Consider the following 17,094-nt stretch of genomic DNA (forward strand, 5'->3'; position numbering starts at 1 on the left):
GATCCGTCCCTTTCAATAGTCCTGAGACATTTTCGTGATATTCTGGGATGTGCACACAGCGTTCTGTTTTAATAATGGTGCATGGACCACCTTGTGCTGCTGTGAAACACCTGAAGCCATTCTATCTGGTAGAACTGTTTTGTGCATTTGTATGCCCTCAGCCCTGAGTAAGGGGGAGCTGGCTTCTGAGTCACTGAGTGCCTTTACGGTGTACTTACTATGGCTTCCACACTCCAAATCATGCTTTCGAGGCGTGCGGGTGGAGTGAAGATGGGCGCTAAACGATCATACCAATGAAAGGCAGATTGTTTCCATCTTTGCTTTAAATTGGGAAGACTAGCTGGGGGGAGTGGTGGTTGGTTTTTTTTTTTTAATGTTCATTTATTTTTGAGAGAGGCAGAGCACGAGTGGGGGAGGGGCAGAGAGAGAGGGAGACACAGAATCCGAAGCAGGCTCCAGGCTCTGAGCTGTCGGCACAGAGCCCGACACGGGGCTCGAACTCCTGGACCGTGAGAGATCATGATCTGAGCCGAACTCTGACGCTTAACCGACTGAGTCCCCTACCGGCGCCCGAAGAAGGTGTCTCTTACATCAAGTACTGTAAGCCAGTTGACATCATCGGGGACCTGGGTGACAACGGCAAACGGATTTGGCACTGTGGGACGGATAGGCACCACCACCTTATTTACGGCTCTTAAGTCTTGCACCATTCAGTATTCTCCATTTGGCTTTTTTATCGGCAAAACTGGAGTGTTATAAGGAGATAGACAAGGCTTTAAAATGACCACGTTGGAGAAACTTGTCAGTAAGTGTTTGTAACCCAGCTTTTGCCTTGGGATTTAAGGGATGTTGTCTTTGATGAGGCGTAGTGACTGGGTCCTAATTTAAGGTCGCTTTAATTGGCTGGGCTTTAGGAGCCTGTCCTGGGACATCACAATCCCAGACCTGAGGATATACTTACTTCCTGATGTTAGAAGGGGTAATGTTTTCTTTTTAAAGTTAATATTTATTTTTAGAGAGATAGAGCAGGGGAAGGGCAGAGCGAGAATCCCAAGCAGGCCCCGAACTTTCAGCACAGAGTCCGACGCGGGACTCAAACTCACCAACTGCGAGATCATGACCTGAGCTGAAACCAAGAGCTGGCCGCTCAACCAACAAGTCGCGCGGGCACCCTCTTGAGGTCAAAGAGCACAAGGCGACTTGTTTAACTGGAGCGAAGCCGCTTCTGGGCTTAGGCACGAGGTCTCATCCACATAATCGAGTGGGATGAGACAGAAGGACCAGAAAAACATGCGTGACGAATTGACGGTTATATTTACAAGATAAAAGCATTGTCTGGTGGCACATTTTGGTCCCCGTTCTATGCCAACATTTTTATGGCCAGAAAGACAGTAGGGCCAGAGTGCTGGATAAGCTTACTTCCCAAGTCCGGGATAGCCAGGGCTCAGTCAACCTGATGTCAAAGGGAGCAGGACCAGCCTCAGGGCCCCATCATGCCAGATCTTCTGGTTTCTGCTTTTGGGCGGGGAGGTGACTTCCTGCCCCCCGCCCCCTCTGGAGTGAGGACATCTCTCTTCCAATGTCCCCCTTGTTTTACGGATGGGACATGGTCCTGGAGGAGATCTTTTGTGTGGAACTCCTTTGCTCCAAGGTCCGGTCTGGCCTCTGCTGCAGCGTGGGGACTTACCTGATTCTTTGTCTGATTCTGGCTTTTTCTTTGGCCCCTGGCTAGTCTGCTGTCGTGGAGACTCCGCTGTGGCAGCAGCCAGTATTTCAGCCTGATTCTTACCCTGCAATTTAGCTGTCCCGTCCTGTTCTAGATCTAAGACTGCACCTCTATTACCAAAGACTCCGGTCGAACCTCTAGGAGGCGCCGGGTAGGGGTAGGGGGCCTACAGCCATCTCAGTCCATTTTCGGTGGATGCCAGGTGCTGACGGACTTACAAAATGCCCGCTCAGTGTAGTTTCCCCTCAGGTGAGGCAGGGTCCCGATCTGTGTGTTTACAGATGGCATCTATTAAATGGTCCTGAAATACAGCTGGATTCTTACCAGCCCCTTGAGTAACTTCCCTGAATTTTATCGAAATTTGCAGGTTTAGGGAAACCTTTTCCCATTCCTTCTATTCAACAAGTGACCCTATGACCTCGTCTTTCCCTTCCCTGTCTCCCCTCTTGGTGACTCCAGTGTGGCTCGGTGTTTGGGACAGCAGCGCCCTGTCGGATGATGTCCCCAGCCCCCTGTGGCTGGTTCGTCAGCAAACTCCTGGCCGCTGCCCGGAGACGGTTCTTCTCCTCAGTGTGCAACAACGTGATGTGCACATCTTGCCAGGTCAGATCAAACACAGTACGCACTTGTTGAAAGCCCTCAGTAGATTGGGAAGGGTTTTCGGAACATCGTCCTGACTGCTGTGTGATCTGAGCCCGGTCTGCTGCAGAGAACAGGACAGGGACCCTACTTGTGCCTGTTTCTCCATCAGCCACCTCCCTAAGGGCGCCATCCAAACCTGGGGGCCCGGAGTCTGGCTCCTGGTTAGTCCAGGGGGGGCCGGGAGCAGAGGGGTCTTGGGGTCTGTAAGGAGGAGGGAGAGTGACAGAGCCAGGGGTCCTCGGTCTGGACTGGCTGGCGATTCCTCCAGTGGCCCGGGCCTGTCAGGAGGAATGAATCTATCTAGAGCCATCATCTGATATGTCCAGAGCGGGTTTGTTAAGCTGGTTGGTGCTTAGACACTCTGTACAAGAGGCCCTCGGGTCTGGATCCCGATTTAGAGCCACGAAGGTCTGGACACAGTGCACCTCAGTCCATTTGCCCTGTTTCTAACTGAAGAGATCTAACTGACAGATTGTATTAAAGTTTAACGTCCCGTTAATGGGCCATTTTTCCTCATCTCCTAAGGAGTGCTGTGGCCAGGCAGTGTTACAAAAGAAGATTGTTTTCTTCTTTCTTAGATCTTGCAATCCGAATTGATTCCAGTGGGTTCAAAGGCATCCCGAAGGAGAGTCCTTGGGGACTGAAGAAGATCCCATGTTCCTGGAAGAGTAGAGAAGGCCAAGAATTTTTACCCAGAATCCTCCCTGACTCCCGGGTGGCATCTCACGTGGGATATGTCAGAGGTTCCTGGTGTCAGATGTGGTAGGGTCTCCTCCCTAAGGAATGTGGTGAGAAAAGGCCTCAAGATAAGGGAAGGCAACCGGGCTGTGTGCCTACGTGACATTCCTCACGACTCTGTCTGTACCTGACATCCCGCCTGCCCTTGTAACATGAGACCCACTCACACTGTATGTCTACACCTTCCCCGCGTGTGGCAAAGAAGTAGGAAATGCACAAAACGCTACACGTCACTGCGCTCGGGGCTCAGCTCTTCGGGTACGAACCCGGTGGAGCCACGCCAGCATGAATAACGTTGCTTCCTGGAAAGAAATGTCTTGGTGTCACAACTCTCTGTGAGAACCTTGGTCCTGTTACAAAAATGACCCAAAGCGTCCCTCAAATGAAGTTGCTACAATCTCTGACCAGCCACTAAGGCCCCAGAGAAGAGATGCTAGCATCCCCCATCTTCCCAATAGCATTCTAGACTCCAGATGGGCACCGGCATAGGGACCGAAAAACTGTGCCTTGTCTTGCCTTTTTTAACTCATGGAAAACACTAGAAAAGCTTTACAAGAGGAACTTACCCAATTTTGTAACTGTAGTAGTCAGTAAGGGACACCGATGAGAAACCGAAGACAGAAATCCATCATGATCTAAGTGACATTCCCGCACATGGAGACTCTACAGCCGACTTCCTAGGAAACCATCCCCGTTTGGGTTTTACTTCAATCCGGCACTGGTTTCGGCCGGCTCCCAGTGGAGGTCCTGCAGCCAGAAGTGTCTAGACCAGATGTGGGGGCCGGGGTGGGGGATCATGTGAAACCAATGAGGACGAAACCTCACACAGGAGTCTTAAGATTGGCAGCTGTCCTGGTGACTTCGGTGGCTGTCCCATGCCCAAGACAGACAACTCTGTAGAAGGACAGGAATAAAGAGAGGGCATCGAGTTCCTGGGTCTTATTACCATTCCGGCCAGGGCACTAACTTCCAGCCAAAAGTCAGGCTTTCTCCTCCCCATGGAGTAGCCACGGGCTCAAGGACTGCATCTGGAGGGATCGACAGGAAAGTGTGCCAATAAGACCACACTCCCTGAAAATACCCTGGAAAGAAAGCAAAGGGAGAGAGAGGAATTACTCACCGAGTTTGCACCGACACTGAGTGCAGATGAAAGTACTCGACGCTCTGCATTCAGGTGCCAAAATGATGAGATTATGAAGTGGGGTTCGTGAGCCAATGGCTAAGCAAGAATTCTTGAGACGTTTTTGATGCAAAAAGGTGACTTTATTACAGCACGGACGCAGGACCCACGGGCAGAGAGAGCTGCGCTGGGTTGTGAGGGGAGGCAGATTACATACTTTTAAGTTAGTGGAGGGAGGGGGGTAGACTTAAAGTCCGTCTCTGAGGAATCGGAAGCAAGGCTTCCAGGACCTCGAGGGGCTGGTGCAGCGAAGATAAGGTTACTTCCGGTCTTTAATGAGACAAAAACATTAAGGCACTAGGGGCGCTGTGCCTTCCTTCAGGAAGGTGACCCTCCGCACGCATCAGGTGTCTGGGAAGGTGACCCTCTGCATGTGTCACGTGTCTGGCAGTGGGCGGTGAGCTGTGAGGTTTCATTGAAGCTACATTTCTCTTGCCTGTGTTTCCTTCCTCACTGTGTGCAGAGAATTACACACCAGGAGCAAGTGGGGTGTGTTCCAGGGACCCCAGGCTGTTTCAGGGTGTGAAAACCAATCCGTGTAATCTACTGTATTAACAGAGTAAAGAAGAAAAATCGGGATGGAAACTCTCGGAAAGTTAAGAATAGAAGAGAACTTCCTGGACTTGATAACATTTATCACACAATTCCTGTCAGAATCCCAGAAGGATATTTGGAAGTCATAGACAAGGTCCGTCTAAAATTTTCCATTGGAAGGCAAAATGACCCGAATACCAACAACAGTTTTGGGAAAGAATACAGAGGGAGGAAGCTGTCTACCTGCTCGAGGATGCCTGCAGCTGTAGCAGTTGGGATGGTGTGGATGGACCAAGGGACAGACATATGGACGGTAGACAGAACACAGCATGCATGGGTAGCCCTGCACAGACACGGCCAACCGACCTTTTAACAAATGTGTGAAACCAGTTCCGTGGAAGGAAGGGGGATCTTTTCAGCTGATGGTGCTGGAACGAGACTGCCCCCTAAAACTATTGGGACTAATCAGCGACTTCAGTAAAAGTGCAGGATACACAGTCAACATAGAGAAGTCAGTTGTGTTTCTATATGCTAAGCACGAAATGTCTGACAAATAAACAGAACAATCCCATTTACAATAGCATCCAAAGCAATAAATCACTCAGGAATACATTTACCCAAGGAGGTGAAAAAGTTTTATACTGAAAACTGTAACACTTTATGGGCACCTGGGCGGCTCAGTCGGTTGAGTGTCTGACTTCGGCCCAGGTCATGATCTCATGGCTTGTGGGTTCGAGTCCTGTTTTGGGCTCTGTGCTGACAGCTCGGAGCCTGGAGTCTGCTTTGGATTCTCTGTCTCCCTCTCTCTCTGCCCCTCCCCCACTCGCACTCTGTCTCTGTCTCTCTCTAAAAAATAAATAGACATTAAAAAAAGAAAAAGGATTTCTTAGAAGTATCCTGTGTGGGGGCGCCTGGGCGGCTTAGTTGGTTGAGCGTCCTGATCTCAGGTCATGATCTCATAGTTTTGGCTCAGGTCATGATCTCATAGTTTGTGAGTTTGAGTCCCGCGTTGTGCTCTGTGCTAACAGCTTGAAGCCCGGAGCCTGCTTTAGATTCTGTGTCTCCCTCTCTCTCTGTCCCTCTCCTGGTCACGCTCTGTCTCTCAAAAATACATAAATTAAAAAAAATTTTTTTTAAAGTAAAAAAAAAAAATCACTGAACATGGGTTAGACACTTAAACATGGGACCTGAGACTGTAAAGTTCCTAGCAGAAAACATAGATAGGAGAAAAATTCCTTGGCGAGCGCCCTGGCAATGTTTTGGTTGCGACATGAAAGCACCAGCAACCGAAGCAGAAATTCGCTGCACTGAACAGAAAGCTTCTGCACGGCGAGGGAGACCATCCACACGGCGAGAAGGCAGCCCACAGGACAGCAGTTCCCCTTCTGGGAGCAGGAGGGCATGGGGGAGCCGGTGCTGCAGACGGGCCCCCAGCCACGATCCGCTGTGCCCTGTGCTCCTACGCCACAGGCTTTCCTGGAAGGCCCAGGACGCCTAAAAGCTTGGGAGTCCTTCAAGACTGTCAGGACTCTCCTCTCCCCTGAGACTCAGGGTTAACCTCGGGATTTTCACTGGGGTTGCGCTGACTCTGGAAATCAATTTGGGAACAATTAACACCCACGATAATTGAATTTTTCAATCCATAAACACATATTTTTAGGTCTTTAAAGTTTTTCATTCAAGTTTTGTTTATTTATTTTTTTCAAATTACATTTTCAACTTGTTATTTTTGATCCAGAGAGATCCCCTGGGCCCTTCATCAGGCTGCCCCCTATGACCTATTTTGGGTGGAATTTTCTATATATAAGATAATATCATCTGTAAACAGGAAATTTCACTTTTTGCTTTCTGATTTGGATGTCTTTTATTTTTTTTTCTTGCCTAATTGCTTTGGCTAGAACTTCCAGTACCGTGTTGGATACAAGTGGTGAGAGTGGTTGTCTGTCTCTTGTTCCTGATCTTAGAGGAAAAGTCTTCAACCTTTCACTGGTGAGTATGAGGTTAGCTGTGGGCTTGTCATATGTGGCCTTTATTATGTTGAAGTATGTTCATTCTATACCCACTTTTGTTGAGTGTTTTTATAATGAAAGGGTACTGTACTTTGCCAAATACTTAAAAAATTTTTTTTTAACATTTATTCATTTTTGAGACAGAGAGAGACAGAGCATGAATGGGGGAAGGTCAGAGAGAGAGGGAGACACAGAATCTGAAACAGGCTCCAGGCTCTGAGCTGTCAGCACAGAGACCGACGCGGGGCTCGAACTCACGGACCACGAGATCATGACCTGAGCCGAAGTCGGATGCCCAACCGACTGAGCCACCCAGGCGCCCCTACTTTTTCTGCATCTATTGAGATGGTCATATAATTTTTAATGTTTTTATTTATTTTTGAGAGAGAGACACAGCGTGAGCAGGAGAGGGGCAGAGAGAGAGGGAGACACAGAATCTGAAGCAGGCTCCAGGCTCCAAGCTCTCAGCACAGAGCCCGACGTGGGGCTGGAACCCACGAACCACGAGATCGTGACCTGAGCCGAAGTCGGACGCTTAACCGACTGAGCCTCCCAGGGCGCCCCGAAACTTCTCTTTTAGAATGGCTTTTGTTGCATCCCATAAGTTCTGGTGTGTTGTGTTTTCATTTTTATTTGCTTTAAAATGTTTTTTTCTTGCCCTTTTGATTTCTTCTCTAGTCCATTGGTTGCTCATGGGTGTTTTGTGTAATTTCTTCTTATTTGTGAGTGAGACAGTTTTCCTCCCGTTACTGATTTCTAGTTTCGTACCGCCGTGGTCAGAAAAGACAGGTGGTACACTTCAAATCATAAACTTGCTAAGACTTGTGTTGTTATCTGACGTGTGATCCATTCTGCAGGAAGCTCCATGTGCTCTCAAGAAGAATGCTGTTGTGCTGCTGTTGGATGGATGTCCTGTACGTGTCTGTCGGGTCCATGTGATCTAAAGTATAGTTCAAATCCAGGGTCGTGATGATTGTGGGAATGACAAGAGGACCCAGGATATCATGTGGACTTCGTGGAGGGGGCTGCAGCAGGGTCTGAGCAATTTTGAAAGAAGTTCTGTGGGTAAAACGTTGTCAAATGGCACCACATGCCAAAGAGAAAACTTTGGTGAAAGGAAGAGACCATCAGTGCAGCGAACTTCCCTGTTGTCTTATTCTGAGCAGTGGCCATGGCCACCCCGGCCTTCAGCTGCCACCACCCTGATAGGTCAGCAGCCGCCAGCCTCGGGCAGACCCCCCGCCAGCAAAAAGATGATGACTTACCGGAAGCTCAGTGGATGGTTAGCACATTTTAGCCATAAAGTACTTTTAACAGTTGTTTTCTTTTAATTTTAGAGAGAGACACTGTGAGGGCAGGGGAGAGGGGCAGAGAGAGATAGAGAGAGACTCTTAAGCAGTCTCCATGCTCAGGGTGGAGCCTGGCATGGGGCCCGGTGCCACGACCCTGGGATCATGACCTGAGCCAAAATCAAGAGTCGGGCGCTCAACTGACTGAGCCACCCGGGCAACCTGCAATAAAGTATTTTATTTAAAAAAATTAAAAAAATGTTTTATTTATTTTTGAGAGAGAGAGAGAGAGAGAGAGAGAGAGAGAGAGAGTATAAGCAGTGAGGGGCAGAGAGAGACACACACACAGGATCTGAAGCAGGCTCCAGGCTCCGAGCTGTCATCATAGAGCCCGACGTGGGGCTCCAACCCACGAACCACAAGATTGTGACCTGAGTCGAAGTTGGACGCTTAACCGACTGAGCCCCTCAGGTGTCCCTAAGCACAACTTTTCTACCCACTGAGAAACGAAAAGATTCATTTGACTTGCTTTACCGTGATCTCCACTTTTTTGCGGCGGTATGGACCTAACGCCTGTGTTTTGAGTTTATCGGGTGTGTTTTGAGTTGGGAAAATTGTTGGTTTTGTGTGGTGTTGTGTCTCCTTGATTCTTCATGTTCTTTGAAGTTTTGTTCCTGCTGAGGCTTTCTCAGACCCATGGACACCCCCTCCACAATCCTTGCTGCCTCCTGACACAGAATTCTTAGGCGTACACGCTTTCTCTGTCCTGCCACTTCAAGCCATGTGCCGACCGCCTCCCATTTGTTTTCCCAAGGGGTCCCCGGCCCGCAGATTCGGGCTGGCTTCTGGGTACGTCACTGGCTGTCTGCAAAAGCTCTCTCTGCGGCAGTGGGAGCTTGGGGATGTGCGCTGGTGGTGGCCATGGTGTGTGTGTGTGTGTGCGTGCATGTGTGTGTGTGCATGTGTATGTGGATGCGTGCACACATGCGTGTGTGATGCAGAATGCTGGGGTGCCCTGGGCCAAGGCAGACGTGGGTGGGATGCCTCCCACATCCCTGGGAGTTTGGTGCTGGTGACAGACACGAAGCCCTACGGGGAGCGGGTGGTTTCCTGCTTGGTCGCCGGGACCTCGGCCACCCGCTCCGCTCCCCTCGGTGTTGGACCGCAGCGGGGTTTCACCATCTCTGGGCTGGAACCCACAGCCCCTCGAAGTCATTGTTGTCCATGGCTGGATGCCACGTTGTTTTTGCCCAGGGAGACATGAGCGATGGGAGCTTTGTTCGGCCACATTTGCGACATTAACCGGTTTTTGTTCTTCAATGAGGGACGCATGCTCCTGCCTCCTGTTTTCAAAAGGGGGCCTGTTCCCCAAACGCGACCCTCAGCCTGGCACCTCGGGAGGGGTCCACACTGCCTTGTCGCGCCGCGGGTCCCAGCAGAAGCCCCTTGAAAGTCCCCCTGGTGATGGGAAGTGTCTCTCCGAGAGGCCCGGTGGCTCGTGTCAGCAAGACTCCACTCAGCAGCTCCTGGTGTTGGCAGAATCTCCTTCCTACGTGTCTTGGGGGCTGGAGGTTTGAAGCCGACTTGATCTTTTCTGAAATGTGCAGTATTTATAGGCATTCAGATGGTCCTTCGCCCCGCTTCTCTCTCTCCTCCCTGCCCGGTGCTCAGCTTTGCCCTGCCAGCTCTCAGAGTGGAGCCCGGTGTCCTGGGTCTCACAGGGCCCGGTCCGTGCAGCCCTGACCCCTCCGGGGCCAATGCTGAATGCACAGCGACCCATTGAGTCGGCGCCAACGGGAGCCTTGCGCCGTTCGAGCCCTGCGGCAGCCCCACGAGGGGCTCGTCTGCTCTCTGCACTGAGCTGCCGGGCTTAGAGAGGCTTCGTAACAGACCCGGGAGTCAGGGGCCGACACAAGGTGTCCAGCTTCGAATACAGTCATTCCCTTATGACAAATTCTAATATTGGACACGAGTGGAAGTATTCTGCCCTGTTCCAGGTACAGCTTATGGCGAGGCTCGCTGGGATGACACAGAGACTGCCCCGGGGCCGCGGCATGTCCCACAAACGTTGGGCACGTTGGTGGCTGGAAGTCTGCTTCTCAGGGGCGGGTCGACCGCAAGGTCAAGTGTGACTTACAGGAGGCACCGGTGATGATACCTTGGAGGCACTTTAGGGTTACGCCTCCCGGCCAAGAAATGCTATTTTGTGAACAGGAACAGTGAGTCCACTTCCCAGGGGGGGACGCTTGCTGACCTAGACACGGAGCAGTCGTACGGGAACGGACCAATGTCTGGGCTCCCGATGGTCAGCGTGGTCAGCCCGCAGAGCCATATGGGAGGTCAACCCGCAACCAGAGCTGTGCGTGCCGACGGCGGGGCGAGTCTAGTCACAGACGTGATGGTGTCCACTGGCCCCTTCGCATCCGGGCATGGGACCACCGAGACCAGCTTGTCCCTGGGGCTGTGGGTGCCAAGCCCCTGTCTCAGCAGGCTTGGACAGACACCCCCGCCGCCAACACTCCTGGGGACACGGTTATTTCTCCCTCCCCTCCCCCTCATCCCAGGGAGGTTGCCAGGTGCTCAGAGGGCTTGGTGTGTGTGTGGGGGGGCTGATCTCCAGGTCCTCTGGGCCCCCTGAACCCTGTCTTCTGGTCCAGCGTGTGCTCTCCCAGCTGTGGGGACCCCCCAATTCCCGCTGCTCCACAGACCACCAGGCATTCCTCTGGGGTGTCTGAGCACTTCTGGGGGTGTCCCTAGGCTTTCTCTGGGCTGCCTCAGGGGTGTCTCTGGGGCTGTCTCGGGGGTATCATTGGGTTATCTCTGGGAAGTGTCTCTGTGCTGTCTCTGTACTCTCTCCGTGCAGTCTCAGGGGTGTCTTTGGGGGTGTCTCTGAGGTGTCTCTGGGTTATCTCTGGAAGGTGTCTCTGTGAATGTTTTGGTGAGATGTCTCTGGGGTGTCCTTATGGGTGTCTCTGGGGTGTGTCTCGGGGGGTCTCTGGAGTCTCTGGGGTATGTCTAGGCTGTCTCTGGGTTGTCTCTGGAAAGTGTCTCTGTGCCGTCTCTGGGAGAGGTCTCTGTGCCGTCACTGGGAGGGGTCTCTGCCCCGTCTCTGGGCTGTCTCAGCTCATTTGCAATGGCCTGCTGGGCCTGGACACCCCCCCACCCTCGGCTTGTGCAGGCTGCGCCCTGGTCATCCGGGCCAGGCATCTGGAATGTCTGCAGAGGGGGAGGGGTACGGAGGCGGAGGGGTGGGAGGGGTGCGGAGGGGAGCTGGATTCCAAGCTCACTGAACTGTAGTTGCTCAACTAAGCAACGGCCTGCAGCCAGGTGTCTGGAAGCACGGTTGGGGACCGTGCCAGGGGCTTCCCTCAGGCCCGCAGCAGGGGCACCTTGCCGTCCTCCCGCTCTGGCGGGGTCATGCCTTCCTCTGGGCCGGAGCCCCAGGGTCGCCCGGAGGGCTGGTGCTCAGAGGCCCCCTGCCCGCGCCGGGCTGCCCTGCGCACCTTCGAGGGCACGTCCGGTGGCGCTGCGGTGGTGGCAGTGGTGGCTGGTGGTCACGATGCACCTGTTGCCCCCCACGTGTCCTCAGCACCTGGTACTGAACCCCGACTCGCGGAGAGCGGGGGAAATGAAGTTCACAGTGAGGCCTGCATGCCTGGCGCGGAGCCAGGTACCCGACCCTTCCCCAGAGCCTCCTTCCCCAGCTTTGTGGCCGGTGGGCCCCGTGCATCGAGCTTCCCCCTGAGCCCCAACCCTGCAGACCCGGGGGTGCTCGCCGTCCTTCAGTGATGGGGTGTGGGGCAGGGTCTCCCCTGTCAGAGGGGGTCGCAGCCCAGACCTCCTCCGAAGGGCTGGAGCACACTCTGTCCCTCCGCAGGCCCTCCTTTTCTCGCGGGAACCGTGGCTCACCTGCCCCCGGGACCTGGTGGGGACCCAGCCCTGGTCAGGCAAAGGGAGTGGCCCGCTGACCCGGTCTCTCCTCCTGAAGTGCCCCTCATGGATGCACCGTCAGCACGGTTTGTCATCAGATCTAGGGGTGTGTGCACAAGACACACATGTGCACACAGACACACACCACACACACAAATACACATGCACACATATGCACGCACATATGCATATGTGCACACACACGTGCACACCATACAAGTTCACATGCACATGCACATACCACACACATAAATACACACACATGCACACACACACATGCACACACACATGCATATGCATAAATGTGCACAGACACGTGCACAAGACACAAGCATACATGTGTACGCACACATGCACAAACACCACACACATGCACACACATGCACACACATACACACATGCATGTGCACAATACATGAAACACATACATATGTACACACTCGGGCTCAAGCAAACCCAGAAGGTACACACACACGTGCACATAGACTCACACACATGTGCACAACAGACAAGCACACATGTGCACGTACACACATGCATATGCACAATACATCAGACACACGCATATGCACACACACACACACACACACTCACATACTCGGGCTTGAGCAAACCCAGAAGGTACAGGTACATGCACGAGTGAATGACCCAGACTCCGCACACGCTCCTGCCTCCCCCTCCTCCGGCCGTGGCCTCAGGACAGCTCCGTCACCAGCTGGCCAAGGACCACAGCCACAAGGACACCATTTGTGGCTGGACAGCTGCGCCCCGGCCCTGGGTGCCCCTGAAGAGGGGTGGTGGGTTCTCAGCAGGGGCAGGGCATCCAGCAGTGTGTGGGGCCGTCCCCTCATCAGTCCCAGGAGATGGCCGGAGCGAGGGTCCGCGTGACCGCACAGGCTGATGGTTCACACAGCACAGGGGCAAGAGCACCACATGCCCGCTCAGGCACACACACACTCACAACACACACTCACAACACACGACACAAAACAGCCCTGTAAATGCCATTTGTGGCCCTGCAGGAAAATGAGAGAACGAACTGAAAGGAACATACATTAAAAATCACTCCAAATCCCTCCAGATCCAGAAATGACCAGGAATAACACTGTGGCGTATTCTCCTCAAAACATTGTCGGGTGGATTTTACAAAATTGAAATCAAATGAAAGTAAAATTGCTTCGTTCACTTAAAGAGAAAGTGGGTGATGGTGAACAAATAGAATGTGGTCCATCTGTATAGCACAGCATCACATGTACATCACACGTACATGCACCATATACACATCATGCCCCTACACACACACATCACATGTACATCCGGACAGCAGAGCACCGTCAGCCTTGACAGGGGAGGAAGCCGTGTGCACAGACAAACAAGGGGTGAAGGCAATGTGGAGAGAGAGTGTGTGTGTGATCACGAATGTGTGAGCATTGTCAGCCTTGACAGGAAAGGACGCTCTGACTCTGGAGAATTTGACACCGAGTGGAAGGAGCCAGACACAGAAGGACACGCGCTGGAGGGGTCCACTTCCGTGGGGTCCGGAGAGGGGTCCAGTCCACAGAGACAGAGAGGACACGGGGTTGGTGTCTAATGGGGACAGAGCCTCCGTGTGGATGGAAAAGGTCCAGGCATGGATGGTGGTGGTGGCCACACACAGTGTGGATGTGCTCACTGCCACTGGAGCGCGAAGGTGGCGAGGCGGGGGCCCTGTGCTATTGATGATGATGGGACCCAGACCCCTGGGTCCTGGGGCAGCTGGGAAGTGGCTGAGGGTGCCCCCTCCCTAGCCCTGGGCTGTGGGGGCCCCCTCACTGAGGACGATGGAGGTGCAGTGGCCACAGTCCGCCAGCAGAGGGCGCCAAGCCCCCATGCACCTGCGGGCTACTGTGGCCTCTCAGGCCTGGGCTTTGCGGGAGGCGGGGGGGGGGGGGGGGGGGGGAGCTCCCGGAACCATGGGGGGCCTGCCGACCCCGGGCCCTCCCACACTGGTGCACGCGCGAGACCCTCACACACTGGGACGGTTCTCGGATGGCACCGGTCACAACCCTCCCCTTGGAGAAGAGGTCACGTTGGGGTCAAACAAATTTTTCAAAACCTGTGTAAAAGTAAGAAAAATTACGGAGTAAATATCGTGGTACTAGCCTGTCAGTCCGGGCCGGCCTAAGCAAGAGGAGCCACCGGGACTGGCTCAGGAGTCGGGGAGAGCGCGACGTGAGCCGAGCCGGGTGGGAGCAGGACTGCACTGGAGCACCCACCCCACCAGATGAGTGCCCCGACCCGCGTTCACGGTCACAGCCACGTGGGGTGGCTGTCAGAGGATGTGGGGCGGCTGCCTCCTCCCTGGGGTCCCGCAGATGGACAGCAGCCCCCGTAGGACCCCGCAGTGGCCCCGCCCCTCCCCCGGGGCTGTGGGATCTCCCCCTTCCCAGCCTGTGCCGTGTTGGGCTGCCAGGCTGCGCACAGGGGAGCACGACCACCCGGGGTCACCCTCCAGGGCTTGGCTGCCTCCATGGGGCCTGTGGCCCCTGCCCTCGGGGCAGGCACCTGGCCCACCCAGGGGGCTCAGGCTCGCCTGTGCCTGTCTCTTTCCTAGAGGACCTGGCTCAGGGTCCGGGGCCTGGAAAGACCCCTCCCTGAAGAGACCACATGCTCACCTTCCCTCTGGTGGCCTATGGTGGAAGGAGGGGTAAGGAGACGGACGGGATGCTCAGTGAGTGCCTGCAGGCCTGAGGGAGGACGGTGGATCTGATGGCCTCAATTCTGTGATGGGGAAGTCACCTGTGCAGGGCCACAGGGCTGCAGGGGACCCATGGGGCCACCAGCAAGGACAGTGGCTGGAGGCCTGTGCCAGCCCTCTCTGTCCCCCCCCACATGCTTCCTCCTCCTCCCCTCCTCCCCTCTCCTCCTCCCCCTCCCCCTCCTCTTCCTCCTCCTCCCTCTCCCCTTCTCCCCATCCCTCCTCCTCCTCCTCTTCCCCCTCCTTCTCCCTCCCCCTCCCCCTTCTCCTCTCCCCCCCTTCTCCTCCTCCTGCCTCTCCTCCCCCTCCTCCCCCTCCACTCCCCTGTACCCATGTGTCTCATCATGGAGGGGCTCCCTTGGCCTTCGTCCTCACCTGTAATCCAGAAAGGAGGCAGGGTGGTTCTTTTCTCCAGGTTCAGATGGAAACTGTGAGGGTCTTGTGCTTAGAGGACAATGGAGCTTGGCTGGATGTACGTCTCCCCCCCACCCAGCCTTTGCTCTAAAACCTGGAGCAGAGCTGCTGATCTGGACACCATGTGGGGAGGGGGCCGGGCCTGGGGGGGGCGTCTAACAGAGAAGTGGATGAGATTAGTTCAAGCCTCTCAAAGGAGTGAGCAAGTCGTTTCCAGAGGGAGTTTTGGGAGCTCGGGGTGGGTCCCTCTAAGAGCTGATTGGACCTGTTCTCAAGGGTGTGCCGGCTGAGCCGTGGGCAGCTGGGGAGGCATGAAACTCACCCAAGCGTGGCATTGTCCTCCTAGAGGGCAGGAGTAACAGGGGACTGGGGAGGGACCGGGGAGGGCTGGCTGTGCTGCAGGGATGCACCTTCTGGAGCTGAGGCAGGCAAGAACGAGAGTGGTGCTCCTGCTCAGATGCCCACTGACGGCCCTGGACGGGGCCGTGGTGCCCACGCAGGGAGAGGAGAGGAGAGGCACCAGGCAGGCAGGAGGATCCACGGTGGAGGGTGTCCCAGCAAGTGGGTGGTGGGGGGGTCAGGGTGGTCTGGCGGCTCGGCAGAAACAACTCTGAGTGTCTCTGTGGATGGGCAGGAAGAGAGAAGCGGGGTCTAGGCCTGGGGATAAGCTGGCCCAGGGGCAGGGGCAGATCCTCTCTGTGGCGAGGAGACGGCCCTGGGGGAGGCGCAGCTTGTGAGCTCTGGGAGGGAACCAGCATCAGTGCTGAGCGTGATCTGTCCTCTCTGCCCTGAGGCTTGGGGGCTGCAGCTGGCCTCCGAGACCTCGGAGGGATCCCATGTCGGCTTGGCTCTAGGAGTGGGCTATCCTGTGGGGTGGGGGCTTCTGTCCCTGGAGGCATCCAGGCTGCAGCCCCTCTGATTGCTTGTGGACTCAACACGCGCCACCCTCAGACAGCCCCCGGGTCAGCCAGCACCCACTCTCACGAGCACTGACCTGAAGCCACCTGTCTGGGTAAGGGGACACCCTTACACACGGCTTACCCAGCCAGTGGGCATCCATTCCAACGGTCCGGGCTGCACTGGGAGGCCACCCTGCTCGGGGTGCGTTGAGGTTGCCCAGGCACCGACTCAGCCCGATCCCCCGTGGCTGGAACGTGGTGAGCTCTGGTCCTAGCGATGCCCACACAGCCGCGCCTTGTCCGTGCGAAGCAGCTCTAGGCAGCCCAGAGGGAGAGCCGCCAATCTCTCACGTCCCAGCCTCCAGGTCTCAGGATGTCCTTCTGCCATGATCCAGGGGTCCCGGCAGGCACAGATGCCAGCCTGGGTCCGAGCAGGGTGGCGGCCGCTCCCATGACCGTTGGTCCACCCCTCTGGTCAGGAGAGGAGCAGTGAGCCAGCAGCAGGGAAACAGCTCAGCACAGGAGGGGTCAGCATGCTCTGAGGGTGCCAGGACAGGAGTCAGGGGGAGGTGGGAGGGCCTCTGGGCCTCTCCTCACCCTTTCTCAGTCATGCAAGCCCCCCTCCAGCAAACCCCTGCTGTGTTGGGCGCTGGAGCACTGGGGGAAGGGCGGGGGGGGGGGGCGGGGAGGGGTGGTGGTCAGAAGCCTGGGCCCTGCCTCTCAGGGTCTGCCCCTAGTGGTGACAAGGGACATTCTTCGGAGCACAAGCTCCTGAGTGTGCAGGGTGGATGGAACATCAGAATGGGGGAGGGGAGAACTTCCCGACAGGTGAGCAACTTCGTCTGAGTCCAAGGTGGGGCATACGGGTCCCCGGTCACCGGTACCCTCTGCCGCTGCAGCCCTGCCTGGCCCCGGGCCCCAGTCCCGTCACGCTGAGCCCCAGCTACCAGTCTGGCACAGGCTTCTGGGTGCTGTTAGGCCTGTCCCTCTTCTCAT

The 17,094-nt window shown here is 55.1% G+C and overlaps 1 long non-coding RNA gene across 1 annotated transcript; it reads left to right on the forward strand.

The window, feature by feature from the left end:
- The first annotated feature begins 588 nt into the window (after positions 1-588).
- Positions 589-5,493, forward strand: LOC124524215 (uncharacterized). Its single transcript, XR_006965181.1, has 3 exons — positions 589-805; positions 2,186-2,329; positions 2,947-5,493. It is a non-coding gene; the product is annotated as an uncharacterized LOC124524215 (long non-coding RNA).
- The last annotated feature ends 11,601 nt before the right edge of the window (positions 5,494-17,094 follow it).

Source organism: Lynx rufus, unplaced genomic scaffold (genome assembly GCF_022079265.1).
Source record: "Lynx rufus isolate CCGP_SWC_20201006 ecotype Redwood Valley unplaced genomic scaffold, mLynRuf1.p SCAF_4, whole genome shotgun sequence".
In the NCBI taxonomy this organism is placed as follows: Eukaryota; Metazoa; Chordata; class Mammalia; order Carnivora; family Felidae; genus Lynx; species Lynx rufus.